Here is a 16956-nt window from a genome sequence, read left to right on the forward strand (position 1 = left end):
TCTCCCTCGTCAGGCATGGGGCAGACACCTTGGTCCCTTCCCTCCCCACCTGCAGCCGAGGGGGCCACACAGAGGCCAGGACCGCCACCTGGGGAGCCCAGGGCATTGTGGGAGCCCAGGGCATCCAAGAGAGCGCCCAAGTCCAGAACTTAACCTTGTTCCTTTCGGTACTTTTTCTCTCTTGACTAAGATCTTCTCTTCATGAGTCGCTGCCGTCACATTTGCTTCTCATTCTTCAAACACTGTTCCCCTTAGTTCCTTGAAATTTTTTTTAATGTTTGTTTTTGAGAGACACAGCACACGAGCAGGGGAGGGAAAGAGTGGGGGAGACACGGAATCCGAAGCAGGCTCCAGGCTCTGAGCTGTCAGCACAGAGCCCGACGCGGGGCTCAAACCCACCAACCGGGAGATCGTGAGCCGAGCAGAAGTCAGATGCTTAACCGACTGAGCCCCCCAGGTGCCCCCAAAATGGACATTTTAAATAATAGATTGTAGCAACTCTGCGTCATTCCCTCCTCCCCCTGGAAGAGTTTGGGTGGTGACCGCTCTGCTTTCTTTGTTCAGTAACAAAAAGAAAATGTTAACTAACCGAAAAAGCGAAAAAGCCCCCTGGAGAGTGTTTCCCCCACAGTCCTTTCCGCTGACAGATCTGCTCAGGTTTTGGTTTTGGTTTTAAGCAGGGTTCCTCTGGGAGGCGCCCCTGGGTCGGCCTCACTTCCACATTGGCCAGCGACAGCCACCGGAGAGTCACTGCAGCTCCGTGCCAGTGGCCCTGTGTTTAGGCAGCTTGCAAGGTGGCCCTGCCTTGGCTTCCTGCCACTCTCGCTTCGGTTTTCCCAGCGCATGCGCACGGCCTCCCCCGAAGCCGGTTGTGCCGAGATGCGGGGGCGCTCCCCCTGCCACCTTCCCATCCCCCCCCCCCAACCTGTGCACAGCCCCGCGCGCACTCAGCTTTCCGGACCCCTGAGGTACGTGGGCCGGCTCCGGCTGCCTCTTTTTCCAGGCCTTTCGACTGCTGACCAGTGTGCCAGTCTGTTGCAACCAGGATCCCAGCCTCGGGCTAGTTAGGAGAACTTGGCCTTCCCCGTTCACCGCAGTGAGCATCCCACCTATTTCCAGGCCAGGCGGTGACTCTCAGATCCCAGCCTGGCTGGCAGGAAGCAGCCCTGGGCAAAAAACGTCAATCTCCCACCACTCTCCCTTGCCATTCGATTTTCCTGAATAAACGCTTTTTTTTAAGTCTATTTATTTTGGGAGAGAGCAAGCGTGAGCGGGGGAGGGGCAGAGAGAAAGGGAGAGAGAGAATGGGAAGCAGCCTCCTTGCCCTGTCAGCACAAAGCCTGACACAGGGCTCAGTCCCATGACCTGTAAGATCATGACCCGAGCTGAAATCAAGACTCCACCCCCCACCCGACTGAGCCACTCAGGCTCCCAATAAACGCTTTCTAATTTGTCGAATGCGTTTGATCAATCTCCAGGATCCTGAACTGGTTGTTTCGAGAACTCGGTCTAGTTTCATCGTTGTTTTTAGGGCATGCGTTTGCCAGGACCCTCGCTCCTTCAGGTTGGAAGTCCGGATTTTTTTTTGCTTTTGCTTTAATGACTTCGACTTTTTTTCATAGATTTGAGTTTATTTTAATGTTTGCAGAAAATCTCACCACACTCTTGATTTCAGGATATTCAGGATGAGGCCAGTTTAAAAATGAGGGGAAAACGTGGAACTTTGGTGTGACAGAATGTCATGATGTAGTTTGTTGGTAAATGGCAGCAAGATGGAAAATAATGCTGAATTCCTAGACACAAGTGTCTACATCTTGTGCGGAGTCTCGAGTTGGGGCCTCACGGTGTTGTAAAACACTTCCTTGGACCTACATCCAAGGTCACCTCATGGCCCAGGATGGCTGCTGGTACTCCATCCATCCATCTCACCTTCCAGCCACCAATAAGGAGGCGATGAGGAAGAGAAGGTCCCACCCTGCCCCTTAGAGATCCAATCTGGAAACTGATATATGCCCCTTGGCCACGACATATGTAGTCAGGTGGACTATGGGCCCCGTTAAAGTCAAGGACACACAGCTTGCTTGCTGCCTGCTTGATGCTGGTTACCCCCCAGGTTGGAGATGAGAAAACCCGGGCAGAGAAGGGAAGTCCGCGTTTGTCCCAAGGCTGCGCTGCCCCTGCTGGGAGGAGTTTCTCAAGCCGCGTGCCCCTGCCTCCCAGGTGCCATGGTTGTGGGTTTGAGTCCTGCCCCTGCCCCTTCCAGCCTGTGTGACCTTGGGCAGCATTCAGCACTCTGAGCCCACTGGGAGGTGAGAAACCAAAAGGAACTAGGGAGGGTTCTACTTCCTTCTTCAGGCATTCCTGTATGTTCTATGGCGAGCACGAAAAGGGAGATAATTTTTATGTGGAAAAAAATGGGGCCACCTGGGTGGCTCAGTGGTTATGCGTCCCACTTTAGCCCAAGTCATGGTCTCTCAGGTCACGAATTCAAGCCCTGTGTTGGGCTCTGTGCTGACAGCTCAGAGCCTAGAGCCTGCTTCAGATTCTGTGTCTCCCTCTCTCTGCCCGTCCCTGGCTCATGCTCTGTCTCTATCTCTCAAAAATAAAATAAAAAAAATTTTATTTTTATTTTTTAGGGGCGCCTGGGTGGCTCAGTCAGTTAAGCGTCCAACTTTGGCTCAGATCATGATCTCGCGGTTTGTGGGTTCGAGCCCTGTGTCGGGTTCTGTGCTGACAGCTCAGAGCCTGGAGCCTGCTTTGGATTCTGTGTCTCCCTCTCTCTCTGACCCTCCCCTGCTCACGCTGTCTCTCTCTCTCAGAAATTAAAAAATAATAATAATAAATATATATTTTTTTTTAATTTAAGTGAGAAAGATGAAGGTAAAAACAAGCTGCTAATTTGGAAGAGCAGCAGCACATGGTGACACCAGGACACGTGGACTGTGTTGAGGGTGAGCGGTCAGGGCTCCAGGCCCCCTGGCCTGGCCCGCCTATGTTGACCTTGGCCTGAAGTCATGGAATCAGCTTGGTTCTCGTGTGGACACTGGCCACGAACCAGGGGCCCGGCCAGCCTGAACTCATGCCCCTCTGAGCTGCCTGCCTGTGCCCCTCCCCCGCAGCCGGCCTTCGCCCTCGGGGCGTCCATCCAGACACCCCTACCCGCTCCATCTCTGCCCTGCTGGCCACTGTCTTCCCATTTTCTCCCAACGTGGCTAAAGGGTAGGGGACTTCATTCTTCAGTCCCATTTCACAGACGACACAGGTCAGGCTCAGAGAGCCTAAGGCACTTGCTCAAGGCCACACAGATTGATCAAGTCCTCAGGGACCAGGACCAGCCCGGGGTATAGAGGAAAGACCCTGGACCCTGGGGGAAAGGTGGCAGTTTGAGCAATGGGGGGCAGGTCTCTGCTCCCAGGGAGACACGGGGGGTTCAGCAAGACATGGCTGACGATGTCCATGGCTGAAGGCTGCAATGTCATATGGTCGATGCATGATGGGTACCCATGAGGTGTCCAGATACAGCCAGGACTGGGAGGGACAGTCAAGAAGAGTATAGACCCAGGGCGCCTGGGTGGCTCAGTCGGTTAAGTGTCCGACTTCTGCTCAGGTCATGATCTCATGGTTCGTGAGTTCAAGCCCCACGTCAGGCTCTCTGCTGTCAGCATGGAGACTGGTTCGGATCCTCTGTCACCCCTCTCCCTGTCCCTCCCCCACTTGCGCATACTCTCTCAGAAATAAACATTCAAAAGATTTTTTTTAAATGGTGCAGGGAGAGCCCGGGTGGCTCAGTCAGTTGGGCTTCTGATTTTGGCTCAGGTCATGATCTCACGGCTCTCGTGACTTTGAGCCCCGCATCGGGCTCTGTGCTGACAGCTCAAAGCCTGGACCCTGCTTCGGATTCTGTGTCTCCCTCTCTCTGCCCCTCCCCTGCTCACGCTCTGTCTCCCAAAAATAAATAAACATTTTAAAAAAATTTTTTTTTTAATGTTTTTATTTGTGAGAGAGACAGCGTGAGCAGGAGAGGGTTAGAGAGAGAGGGAGATACAGAATCCGAAACAGGCTCCAGGCTCTGAGCTGTCAGCACAGAGCCCGACGCGGGGCTCAAACCCACGAACTACGAGATCATGACCTGAGCCGAAGTCGGACACTCAACTGACTGAGCCCTCGGGCGCCCCAATAAAATGTTATTTAAAAAGTGGGGTGTAGACCCTCGTATGTGCCAGATGGCCATGACTGTCTCTCCCTTCCCACATGCACTTCTAGGACCTTGCAGCTCCCTTATTCAATGCCATTGGATGTGGAGTCTAATTCTCCTCCCCTGGAGTTTGGCTCAAGACCTGCTGGCAACCAGCAGAGTGCAGTGGAAGTGACACCGTGTGACTGCTGTGTGACACACGTGTGACCCTCAAGGCACCACAGCTCCCACCTTGTTTGCTGGAAGACTCCCTCCAAGGCCCCCACCTGCTCGGAGGCAGCCATGTTGTGAGGAAGCCAAACCAAGCCGATGCCCAGGGACCCCTAAGATCCGCACAATGAGAAGGAAGAGGTGGCTGGCCAGCCCCCAAGTTCTAGGGCTCCAGCCCCTAGCTGTGTCCACCTGCCCAGCTGAGCCCTTCCCTCACTCCTGGCACATAGAAACCCTGAGACAGAATAAAAAAGGATTGTGTTTTCACGCACTGAGCTGTGGGGAGATTTCCTACACAGCACCAGTAACTGGACTATCCTAAAGCAAATTTTCAAATTACATGAGTATAACATACCCAGGCAGATCTTTAGAGTTTTGTTAAAGATAGAAGGTTAAAGATAGATAAACGTCCTGTGAGGTGCTATTTGGGACGCACAGGGGATCCTACGATTGCTTCTGACCCGTGTCACTGCCACATGAATGTCACGAGAAAGGTCTCTCAGGGGCGCCTGGGTGGCTTAGTCGGTTAAGCGTCCGACTTTCGCTTAGGTCATGATCTCGCGGTTCGTGGGTTCGAGCCCCGCGTCGGGCCCTGTGCTGACTGCCAGCTCGGAGCCTGGAGCCNCCGCGTCGGGCCCTGTGCTGACTGCCAGCTCGGAGCCTGGAGCCTGTTTCGGTCTGTGACTCCCTCTCTCTCTGACCCTCCCCTGCTCATGCTGTCTCTCTCTCTCTCCTAGAAATAAATAAAAAAACATTAAAAAAAAATTTAAAAAAAAAAAAAAGAGAAAGGTCTCTCAGGATACACCCCAAGCCCACTATATCCTGAATAGCTGTTAGCTCGGGACAGGGGACAAGTGAATGGCGTAGGGAGCTTCTAAGCTGGTGAGGTCTAGGATAAGAACTGTCCATTATAAAAACCATTTCTTTTGTCTTTTTAATGTTTGATAGAGAGAGCATGAGTGGGGGAGGGGCAGAGAGAGAGACACAATCCAAAGCAGGCTCCAGGCTCTGAGCTATCAGCACAGAGCCCAATGCGGGGCTTGAACCCATGGACTGCAAGATCATGACCTGAGCGAAAGTTGGATGCTTGACCGACCGAGCCACCCAGGTGCCCTCAAGAACCATTTACTAATTGCTTACCAGTGTCTAACTCCACAGAACGCTTCTAGATTATGTCATGATCTCAAAGATTTCTACTGCAGTGAGGCCAATCGTTTTTTCGGGAACATTAATATTTGTGGAGTGGCCGAGGCCCAAATCACCATGTTCCTCCCACACCTGACTGTGCCTCTGGCTCCCCCTTCATCCCTTTCCCTGAGGCTCCACCATCCAGGCGGTGTCCCAGCTCAGCCTGTTCTAAGTAACTCTTCAATCCGCTCGCCTCGCCCTTCGCCTGCCCCTGGCCCCGACCTTGACCCCACTGACCAGCCCAGCCGCAGCCACCATCATGGGTGGGATCAGTTCCTCCCTGATCCTCTGGCTTCCACTCTCTCTCCCTGCCAGGCTGTCCTTCCACACGGCCAGAGCCGTATAAACTCGCAATTCCTCAGTGCATGTGAGGCCCGGATCATCTGAGCCTGGCAATTCTCCAGCCATTAGCACTTTAATCCTCAGCCGCACACTCACTGGTGTTGACCCGAGCGCTTCCCTCTTCCCATAATGGCCCACCTGGCAAATGTCCTTCCTCTGAGCCTCATCTCACAGGTTGCTTTTCTGCCCCTTCTTGTTCGTTTGTCTCCGTCTGGGGGAGGAAGCAGATAGAACCCTCCTTAAGACAATCCTAAAAATCTTTTGTTTCACAGGCGCCTGGGTGGCTCGGTCGGTTAAGCATCTGACTTAATTTCCGCTCAAGCCATGATCTCAAGGGCTGTGAGATCCAGCCCTGCATCGGGCTCTACGCTGACATCACAGAGCCTGTTTGGGATTCTGTCTCTGCCCCTGTCTCTCCCTCTCTCAAAATAAATAAATAAACTTAAAAAAATTTTTTTGGGGGCGCCTGGGTGGTTCTGTCGGTTAAGCATCTGACTTTGGCTCAGGTCATGATCTCACGAACCATGCATGCATGAGTTCAAGCCCCACGTTGGGCTCTGTGCTGACGTCTCAGAGCCTGGAGCCTGCTTCAGATTCTGTGTCTCCCTCTCTCTCCGTTCCTACCCTACTTGCACTCTGTCTCTCTCCTCTTCTCAAAAATAAATAAAGATTTTTACAAATTAAAAAAAAATTTTATTTCCAAAGCATCCCATGAAGGCTTGTTGATGCGTGACAAACAGGAGGGGTGTGACAAAGATCAACGGGTAAAAACTGAAAAAGAAATGCTAGACGGGGCGCCTGGGTGGCTCAGTCGGTTAAGCGTCCGACTTCGGCTCAGGTCATGATCTCACAGTTCGTGGGTTCGAGCCCCGCGTCAGGCTCTGTGCTGACAGATCAAAGCCTGGGGCCTGTTTCGGATTGTGTGTTTCCCTCTCTCTCTGACCCTCCCCTGCTCATGCTGTCTGTCTCTCTCAGAAATAAATAAAATATAAAAAAAAAAAGAAAAGAAAAAGAAATGCTAGAAATGCTAGCTCGTTTGCTGAATAAACACTTGAGAAACGGACACCTGGGTGGCTCAGTCGGATAAGCATCTGACTCTTGGTTTCCGCTCAGGTCATTATCTCCTGGTTCGTGGGTTCAGCTGTTCATGGGTTCAAACCCTGCGTCTGGCTCTGAGCTGGCAATGTAGACTCTGTTCTTGGGATTCTCTCTCTCTCTCCCCCTCACTCTCTGCCCCTCCCTCACTTATGTGTGTGCGTGCGCACACACATGCTCTCTCTCAAAATAAACTTATAAAAATGTCTAAAAAACTAGAAAAATCAGTGACGAAATACTTTCTTATTTTTCTTCTTATTATTTGGCCTCACCAGTTGGCAAAGATTTGTTAAATGCTAACAGGGGCGCCTGGGTGGCTTAGTCGGTTAAGCGTCTGACTTTCGCTTAGGTCATGATCTCGCGGTTCGTGGGTTCGAGCCCCGCGTTGGGCTCTGTGCTGACTGCCAGCTCAGAGCCTGGAGCCTGTTTCAGTCTGTGACTCCCTCTCTCTCTGACCCTCCCCTGCTCACGCTGTCTCTCTCTCTCTCCTAGAAATTAAAAAAAAAAAAAAATGCTAACACACAGCGTCAGCCAGGTGGCAGAAGGCAAGCTAGAGTCAGTGTAATGATACTGGATACGGCTTTGCAAAAAGCAATTAACAAGATGACTCAAAATATTTATGTTTTAATAATATATTTTTTATGGTATTCGATAAAATTTGAGTTAGGGGCGCCTGGGTGGCTCAGTCGATTAAGCGTCCAACCCTTGATTTCAGCTCAGGTCATGATCTCAGGGTTCATGAGATCGAGCCCGGTATCGGGCTCTGTGCTAACAGTGGAGGGAACCTGCTTGGGATTCTCTCTCTACTTCTCTCTCTCTCTCTCCCCCTCCCCCACTGGTGATATCTCTCTCAGACTAAACTTTTAAAAAATAATAAGTAATAGAAAATAATTCCATTTCCTAAAGAGATGCATTACATATCTATAAAATAGACGACAGGAATAAATGATACACAGTGATGTTGAATTATCTGCAGATGTCTCTTCTTGGTAATTTCTATGCTTTTCTATGTTTTCTACTTTCTAAAGTTTTTACCTTTAAGCATGTGCTATAATCCAAGATCGGGATGAGAATAGAATTTAGATCAACCTCAGAGAAATAGTTGAGGAAGTCACACTAGTGGTTTCTCTAGCCCCAGGCATTTGTTACTTCAGTCTTCCTCTCGTAGACATTTTGTCAAGTGGGATTCTTGTTTGCAAATACATAAACCAGGCTGAGTGGTTTCTGAATCAAAAGAACAACCTGGGGCTTGATTCCTAGCCTGCCTCTGGAGTCAGTCTTGGGTGTGAGAATATGATTGGCTGATTCCAGGTCACATGCTTGTGTTCCTGTGCAAGGGATGCTGGGAAAGCTAATCGCTATTTCCAAAATTGGAGGTGGGAGACAGACCCACAAATGCAGGAACGACGTTCAGATGCTGAACTTCAGGGGCAAGGTTGGGGGGTACCATAGCTAGAGAAAAGGGAGATCACCTCTGCCTCCAGCTTGCTATGTGACCTTGGGCAACCCCCTTTCCTTCTCTGCGCTTCGGTTTCTTCATCTCTTAAACGGCTGAGTGATTTTGTCTATACTCTCCTTATGAACCATTTTATATTTTAACGACTCTTTTAAAGAGGTGATACTTAGGGCGCCTAGTCAGTAGAGCATGCGGCTCTTTTCTTTTTAATATTTTTTAAATGTTTATTTCTTTGAGAGAGAGAGATGGGGGAGGGGCAGAGAGGAGGGAGACACAGAATCCGAAGCAGACTCCAGGCTCTGAGCTGTCAGCACAAAGCCCGATGCAGGGCTTGAACCCACAAACCACGAGATCATGACCTGACCCAAAGTCGGATGCTTAACCGATTGAGCCACCCACATGCCCGAGAGCGTGCAACTCCTGATCTGATCAGGGTCGTGAGTTTGTGCCCTACTCTGGGTGTAAATAAACTTTAAAAATAAAAATAAAGAAGTTATACCGGAGCTGACCTCTGTTGGGCTTTCTTCTCAACCATCCTCAGTATGTGGCTTTCACCTTCATGCAGGTGAGATAGTGGCTACACTTCCAGGCAGGGCTGTAACATCCAGACAGGAGGAGAGAAAGGCCTCAAGGTCAAGAGTCAAAGGATTTCTCCTTTCGAGGATTGTATTTTTACAGGAGCAGACGCTTCCACCTGCTTCATTGATCAGACCTGGGTCTCAGGGCTGCCGGCAACAGCAAGAGAGTCCAGATCATTACAGCCTGGGCCCATTATCGCCTGAATGGGATTGGGATTGTAGAAATACACAAAGAAAACGAATGTAACATGGCGCAGCCGCCGCAGAAAACGGTATGGAGGTTCCTCGAACAATTAAAAATAGAATAACTGGGGCACCTGGGTGGTTCAGTTGGTTAAGTGTCCGACTTTGGCTCAGGTCATGATCTCACTGTTTGTGGGTTCAGGCCCCGCGTCGGGCTCTATGCTAACAGCTCAGAGCCTGGAACCTGCTTCGGATTCTGTGTCTCCCTCTCTCTTTGCCCCTCCCCCGCTCCTGCTCTGTCTCTCTCTGTCTCAAAAATAAATAAAACATTTTTTTAAAAAATAGAATAACCAGGGTGCCTGGCTGGCTCAGTCGGAAGAGCGTGTGACTCTTGATCTCAGGGTTGGGAGTTCGAGCCCCATGTCGGATGTTGAGATTATCTAAATAAAGAGAAGTTTAAAAAAAAAAAAAATGAGGGGCGCCTGGGTGGCTCAGTCAGTTAAGCGTCCGACTTCGGCTCAGGTCATGATCTCCCGGTTTGTGGGTTCGAGTCCCGCATTGGGCTCTGTGCTGACAGCCATCTCAGAGCCTAGAGCCTGTTTGGGATTCTGTGTCTCCCTCTCTCTCTGACCCTCCCTTGTTCAGGCTGTCTCTCTCTCTCTCAGAAATAAATAAAACATAAAAAAAAATAATAAATAAATTTTTTTAAAAAGTGAGAGGCACCTGGCTGGCTCAGTCGGCTGAGCTTCCCACTTCGGCTCAGGTCATGATCTCACCACTTGTGGGTTTGAGCCCCACATCCGGCTCTCTCCTGTCAGGGCAGGCCCTGCTTGGAATCCTCTGCCTCGCTCTTGCTCTGCACCCCCCCTAAACATTTAAAAAAAGAAAGGAAGGAAGGAAGGGAGGGAGGGAGGAAGGAAGGAAGGAAGGAAGGAAGGAAGGAAGGAAGGAAGGAAGGAAGGAAGGAAGGAAGGAAGGAAGGAAGCGAGCATAGTAGTTGCCGGCAGCTAGAAGTATCTGCTCCCTGCAAACCAGGTGTGATGTACCCCCGCCCCTCCCCCACCCCTGTGAGGCAAGACCATAAGTTGCAGCCAGTTCAGCCAAGGAGGGCAGAGCCACAATCCAGGACCCTGATTGTCGAAACATGCAGAATGGAAAGAGCAGGCACAGGTCCGTGGGGCCCCTGAGGGCTTCTCACGGGCTTTTTCTCCCTGGGTTCCCATGGGCTCCCAGCTGCCAGGGTGGGGGCGGCCTGAAAGAAGGGACTGGAAGGCCAAGCAGCCCTTGACTTAGACCCCAAGGCCAAGGCTCACCATGGCTGACGCAAGAAGCTGTAGGAGCCAAGGTCTCATATGTGGCTTGGAGGAGATTTTCATAATATGGGGTTTTTTTCTCTCTCTTTTATTTATTTATTCCCCTCCCTCCTTTCCTTTCCTCTTTCCTTTCTATTTTTCCCAAATTTTTCTTTTCCTTTTTTTTTTTTCCCTTTTTTTTTTCTTTTCCTTTTTTATTTCTAATCATGCAAAATACACATAACGTATCATTTACAACCTTAACCATTTTTTAAAGATTATTTTTTGAGAGAGAGACAGAGAGACAGAGAGAGAGACTGGGAGCAGGGGAGGGGCAGAGAAAGAGGGAGAATCTGAAGCAGGCTCTGTGATGCCCGCAGAGCCTATGCAGGGCTTGAACTCAGGAGCCATCAAGACCTGAGCTGAAATCAAGAGTCGCTCACTGACTGAGCCACCCCAGCGCCCCCCAACGTAACCGTTTTAAGTGCACGCTTCGGTAGCTTGTGCTGTTCAGCCCTCACCTTAGCCACCTTCAAAACATTTCCATCTTCCCGGGGCGCTTGCGTGGCTCAGTTTGTTAAGCATCCAACTTCAGCTCAGGTCATGATCTCATGGTTCGTGGGTTCGAGCCCTGTGTCGGGCTCTGTGCTGACAGCCAGCTCAGAGCCTGCAGCCTGTTTCAGATTCTATATCTCCCCCTCTCTCTGACCCTCCCCTGCTCACACTGTCTCTCCCTTCCTCTCCCTCTCTCTCTCTATTAGAAATAAATAAAACATTAAAAATAATTTTTTTGTGAAAACATTTCCATCTTCCCAAACTGAAATGCTGTCCTCAATAAACACTACTTCCCCCTCCCCCCTCCCCCCCATAACCATCCATTTTCTTTCTGGCTCTATAAATCTGACTCCTCCAGGGACTTCCTCTAGATGGAATTGTCCACTATTTGTCTTTTTGCGCGTGCCTTGTTTCACTTTTTCCTTGATCGTGTAAGTACTGATACATTAATATGACACATGCTGGTCAGACGTCAAACATGACTGGACACAGCGAAAGACACTTTCCCACTTGCCCCTTCAGATGGGAGCCTGGGCTTCTGTGCCTCCCAAGGTCATAGCCGGCTGCTTTGGACAGTTGGCACGCGGCCTTGACTGGAGTCCGGACCTCTGCCCATTTTCACCCTTGCCCACAACGGTCAAGCCATCTTGGTTCTTCAGGAGTCAAGGACATGCAGGTAGATAGTCTGGTCTTAGCAATGCACCTGATGTGCCCACCCAGGCAGGGAGCTGTGGGCCCGGCTCTGCCATCCGGGGCTTGTAGAGGTAGGCCTCCCAGAGCAGCCAAGTGTAGGCCAAGAACAGATTCTGGTAAATGAAAGCCTGATCTTGGCCCTTGGGACCCCGCGGCATCTCAGACAAAATGTAAACAGATCTGACAGTTATCTCCTCCGTGAGTCTGGTCATTGCTCCTGCTGCGCTTGAGTCTCCTGATTCCTGCTCTGAACCCCTTTAGTCCGTTCCCCCCACAGCAGCCAATGGGCACTGGGAGCACCAAGTCAGGTCCCGCCCCCTCCTCTGCTCAGAACCCTCCGTGGCTCCCACCTTTGGGATAAATGCCAAGGTCCTCCCCCCTGCCCACAAGGCCTTGCACAACCTGTCTGCATCACCTCTTCTCACTCACTCTACCCCAGCCGCACTGGCCTCCCTTCTGGAATGTTCTAACCTCAGTCCCACCTCAAGTTCCTTCCCCCCCGCTGATCCCTCTGCCCACAGCACCCTCCCTTCAGCCAGGTCCTTTATGTTATCCAGGCCTTCGCTTAAATGCCTCCATCCTCAGAGAAGCCTCTTTCCTCTTCCCACCTAAGCTCAGCCCATTGGTGTGATGGACACTGCAAATATGATCTATCTTGCTCTAGGTGGCGGTTACACAGATGAGTACAGATGAAATAAATCTCTGGGTCGAGGCGGGCGCTTGGGTAGCTCTGTCAGTTGAGTGCTGGACTCTTGGTTCAGTTCAGGTCATGATCTCAAGCTCTGTGAGTTCGAGTCCCGCATCAGAGTCCTCTCTGACAGCAAGGATTCTCTCTCTCTCTGCCCCTCTCCCATGCTCTCTTTCTCTCTCTCAAAAATAACTAAAATAAACTTTAAAAAACCCTAAAGCCATGTACAACTCTAAAAAAAAATCTACGGAGCTGGATGCATAATGTTTGTGAACCGCATGGCACATATGTTAGAACTCCATATAAAAAAGTCATCAAACCGGGCGCCTGGGTGGCTCAATCGGTTAAGCGTCAGCCTTTGGCTCAGGTCACGATCTCGTGGTTCGTGGGTTCAAGCCCTGCAGCTGGTTCTGTGCTGACAGCTCAGAGCCTGGAGCCTGCTTCAGATCCTGTCTCCCTCTCTCTCTGACCCCCCCCCATTCATGCTCTGTCTCTCTCTGCCTCAAAAACAAATAAAAACTATAAAAACATTTTTTTAAAGTCATAAAAATAGGCTCCGCCCACACTGGCTGCTCTTTCTCATATTACCCTTTCATATCTCGAATCTGCTTATCCAAAGCCATCTTGTCGGTTTGTTTCCTGCTGTCGCCTGCCCTGAAACTGCAGCTCCAGGAGGGGTGGGGTCTCTGCCTTGTCCCGTGGTGTCCTTGCCACCTAGAACACAGTGAGAAGTGGAGAGTACTTGCTTTTTCACGCCGCTGGCTTTCACTTGTTAATGTGCGTTCATGATTCCTGCAGGTCTTTGCATGGCTTGAGAGCTCATTTCTTTTTAGTACGGATATTCCACTGGCTGAATGTGTCACAGATGATTTATTCATTTACCTGCTGAAGGACATCTTGGTTGTTTCCAGGTTTGGGCCATTATGAATAAAGCTGCTATAAACATCCGCATGCGGGGTTGTTTGTTTTTATTTTTTTTTCTTTTACTTTTTTAATGTTTATTTATTTTTGATACAGAGCTTGAGCAGGAGAAGAGCAGAGAGACAGGGAGACACAGAACCCAAAGCAGAGTCCAGGCTCTGAGCTGCCAGCACAGAGCCCGACTCAGGGCTCGAACCCACAGACTGAGATATCATAACCTGAGCTGAAGTCGGACTCGCAAACGACTGAGCCACCCAGGAGCCCTACCGCATGCAGGTTTTTGTGTCGACTGAAGTTCTCATGTCATTTGGGTACATAGCAAAGTGTGATTTCTGGATCGTACGATAAGTGTATTTTTTTCGTAAGAATTGCTGAACTGTCTTCCATGCGTTACCACCAGCGACACATGAGGGCTCTGATTTCTCCACATCCTCACCAATGCTTGTGCTTTTCTGTTTTTGGCTTTTTTTTTTTTTTTAATGTTTATTTATTTTTGAGAAGGAGAGGGAGACATAGGATCCGAAGCAGGTTCTGCGCTGATAGCAGACAGCCCCATTGTGGGGGCTCGAACTCATGAACCGTGAGATCATAACCTAAGCCAAAGTCAGACACTTAACTGACTGAGCGACCCAGGTGGCCCTTAAGTCTTTATAATAGCCATCTTAATGGATGTGAAATATGTCATTTTGATTTGCATTTCCCCAGGGATAAGTAATGAGCGTCTTTTCATGCTCTTATTGGCCATTTTTATATCTTCTTTGGAGAAATGTGTATTCAAGTCCTTTGCTCATTTTTTTCAACCTTTATTTATTTTTGAGAGAGGGAGAGAGGGCACGAGCAAGGGAGGGGCAGAGAGAGTAAGACAGAGGATCCCAAGTGGGCTCTCCGCCGATAGCAGAGAGCCCGATGCAGGGCTCGAACTCACGATCTGTGAGATTGTGAACTGAGCCAAAGTTAGATGCCTAGCCGACTGAGCCACCCAGTGCCCCCTTTTGCTGATTTTTTAATCGGGCTGTTTTGTTGATGAATTGTAGGGGGTCTTTACATATTTTGGATGCTATACCCTTATCAGATGTAGAACGTGCAAAAGATTTGCTCCCATTCCCTAGGTTGTCTTTTCATTGTTTTGTTGGGAGTGTCCTTGATGCAGGTCGTTTTTTATTTTTCTGCAGCCCGCCTTCCTTATTTCTTCTTTTAATGCCTGTGTTTTTGGTGTTATGACCATGAGCTCATTGCCAAGTCCACTGGCATGAAAGTTTACCCTTATTTTTTTCTTCTAATCATTTTATAGTTTTAGCTCCTTCTTTTATATCTTTGCACCAGTTTGAGTTCATTTTTGTATGTGGGGAAAGAAAGAAGTGTCCAGCTTCATTATTAGGCACACGGCTATCTAGTTTTCCCAATACCATTTATTGAAAAGACGGCCTTACCTTATTGAATGGTCTTGGCATCCTTATGAAAAATCATTTGACCAGACGTGCGTGGTTTATTTTGCGTCTTAGTCCATTGGTCTGTCTTTACATGCTGTTTTTGTTTTTGTTTTTTAAGTTTATTTCTTTATTTTGCGATAGCACAAGCAAGGGAGGGGCAGAGAGAAAGGGAGAGAGAATCTCAAACAGGCTCTGCACTGTTAGTGCTGAGCCTGATGCGGGGCTTGAACTCATGAACCATGAGATCATGACCTGAGCCAAGATCAAGAGTCAGACATTTAATCAACTGAGCCACCCAGGCGCCCCAACACCATATGGTTTTGATTACCCTTCCCTGAAGGGAAGGGAAGGGGAGGGGAGGGAAGGGGAAGGGAGGGGGGGAGGGGAGGGGAGGGAAAAAGAGAAGAAGGAAAAATGATGTAGTTACAACATAGTAGGAAAAAAAACAAATCCATATATGGTGCTTATTATGTGCCAAGAGTGGCTCCAATCACTTTGTACATCTATGTATTATTAATTTACTTAATTATCACAACAACGCTATGAGCTAGTTGGGAATGGAAGCTCCGGTAAGTAGAAACAAAGAAGTTAAACAGCATGACTGCATCCCTTTTTTTTTTAATTTTTTACATTTATTTATTTTTGAGAGCCAGAGAGCTTGAGCAAGGGAGGGGCAGAGAGAGAGGGAGACAGAGAATCTGGAATAGGCTCCAGGCTCTGAGCTGTCAGCACAGAGCCCGACGCGGGGCTCGAACCCATGAACCGTGAGATCATGACCTGAGCTGAAGTCAGACGCTCAACCAGCTGAGCCCCCCAGGCCCCCCAGCATGACTGCATCCTTAAGGCAATATATGACCATGGCCATGTGTGGCAGGGACAGAAAGGGCCTCACGATTTCCACGGGCAGGTTAAAGGGAGACCTTGTCCAGCCTAGGCACCCTGGAAATGTCCTTTATAGAGCTTTTCTGGCCCTTTTCCAGGCCTGACCTTACCGCTACGTAGAACTAGCTTTGAAGGTGTCTTAAGCCAAGTCCCTTCCCAGAAGAGAGCTCCTTCCTGGTAAATGTTTCCAGCCCTGCTGGGGAGAAAGGGCCTTCGACCACCCAGATGAATAAGGGAAAGAAAACCTAGTTTTATTTATTTGACAAAAAAAAGTAGCACGTGGTCTTAGGAATGGAATTTGATGGTGCAGTTCATAAACGTGACCAAAACTCCCAGAACCTGCCCAGCCGTACAACTTTTCCCAGGTGATTGCTAATTATCTCAATTGTCCCCCCACCCCCACCCGCACGGAACCTGCCACGGAAGGGACCCACATGCGCTTTCCCCTCCTTTCCACGTTGGAAAAGCTCATTTACTCAGGCAGGGTCTGTCTGATTCCCAAGCTGAGCTCCAAACTGCTCTTTCTTACTCTGGTTTAATCACCCCTTTTCCCTCTGAGGGTTCAATCGTCCCCTTTCTGCCGCCTCCCATGGGTTCCCCATAAGCCTGCTGAGAGGTGAGTCCACCCCCCCTCGCCCTCGCAGGCTCAATTTGCAAAACCCCAGAGAATTCTGCTCACTCCCCCTCCAAGACTGCCAGACCCTTAATGGGGTTCAGTCTCACATGCACCTTTTTGGCCAGGGGCTGCTGGCATCTCATGAATCTCAAGAGAGACTCTTGATTATTTTTATTATTATTATTTTAATGTTTATTTATATTTGAGAGAAACAGAAAGCGAGCCGGGTAGGGCAGAGAGAGGGAGGGAGACACAGAGTCCGAAACAGGCTCCAGGCTCTGAACTGTCCACACAGAGCTGGACACAGGGCTCGAACCCACAAACCTGGAGATCATGACCTGAGCAGAAGTCGGACACGCAAGGGAGTGAGCCACCCAAGCACCCTGAGGCTCTTGATTCTTACAAGCTGCTCTCCATCAGCCCTCTGTGATTAAGGCAATCAGGCTCAACTCCGCAAGCTGTTTTGTTTTGGGGAGAGGAAGCAGTCTGGTCCAGTCCTTCTCCCAAGAGAATAAATCAATATTCATGTCCAGACTCTGATTGGATCCATGATTTAAGAGATGTTTTTGCCCATATCGATCCAAACCCTGGATCTCACAAAACAAGATCCGTTGTGGGGCTGTACTTTTGTG

This window comes from Hyaena hyaena, unplaced genomic scaffold (assembly GCF_003009895.1).
Source record: "Hyaena hyaena isolate Hyena2069 unplaced genomic scaffold, ASM300989v1 scaffold_392, whole genome shotgun sequence".
Taxonomy (NCBI): domain Eukaryota; kingdom Metazoa; phylum Chordata; class Mammalia; order Carnivora; family Hyaenidae; genus Hyaena; species Hyaena hyaena.